Consider the following 940-nt stretch of genomic DNA (forward strand, 5'->3'; position numbering starts at 1 on the left):
GCTTGCCTCTCTCTCCGCTGCCTCTCGCCAGCGCTCTCCGTCCCACTCCCTCTTCCTCTCTTTTTTCCCCCGTCTTTTAATTTGATTTCCGTTTTCTTATCAATATTTCAACTGCCGTCTGATGGATGGTTTTATAGACAGCCACCCATCTGCCCCCAGCTGCTTTTCCAGGAGCCTCCCTGGGTTTCTAGGAAATGTCAAGGAGCCCTGGAAGCCACACACACGCAGCACAAACGTGGAGACGGCTCTGCTAAGCCCAGGGGAGCCTGGCGACCCAGGCCTTCCCTACCCTGAGGATTTCGTGCCAAAGGACGACCCTGCGAGTGCTTACTCCTCAGGCCTAAACCAGAGGAGTGAGGTCTTTGATTCTTCGACTTCAAGGTCACTCCTTGGCTTTATTTGGTCCTTCCCGGGAAGGATTCCCCTCTTGTGACCCACACTTTCTAGGGGCAGACTCTAGAAGAGCGAAGTGAATTGCAAATGTCAGAGAAACAATGGCGGGGAGGGGGAGGAAGGGGAGGTTAATTAAAACACATTGAAAAACACTCTTGTTAAGGGGTCATTTCTGGGTCTTCAAATGTGCATTTCCTTGAAATTGGGGGTGTTGCTTATTTCCTCCCTTCCACGTGTAGACCTGGCCTTGAGTCCAAGCTCCCATGTACTTTGTCAGTGGCCGAATCACAAAACAGACCGGGCCTTGGTGGTGTGCAAACCCTTGCATAGGACTCTCCTGAGATCCCTGTAACTGGGGACTGCTCACCAGCCTCGCCCTCCGCCCCCTTCCCCAAACAGATGAACTTGGAGGTGGGGAGAAGTGGAGGTGACAGGTCAGAGTAGAGATGGGAGTGTGTCCATTTGTAAGGACCAAGCTGAAGGCTTTGCTCACCTCTGGGAATGGGCCTCAGTTTCTCAAATTGTTCCCTCCTTTTTCTTTTCTGGG

Source organism: Myotis brandtii, unplaced genomic scaffold (genome assembly GCF_000412655.1).
Source record: "Myotis brandtii unplaced genomic scaffold, ASM41265v1 scaffold75, whole genome shotgun sequence".
NCBI classification, from domain to species: domain Eukaryota; kingdom Metazoa; phylum Chordata; class Mammalia; order Chiroptera; family Vespertilionidae; genus Myotis; species Myotis brandtii.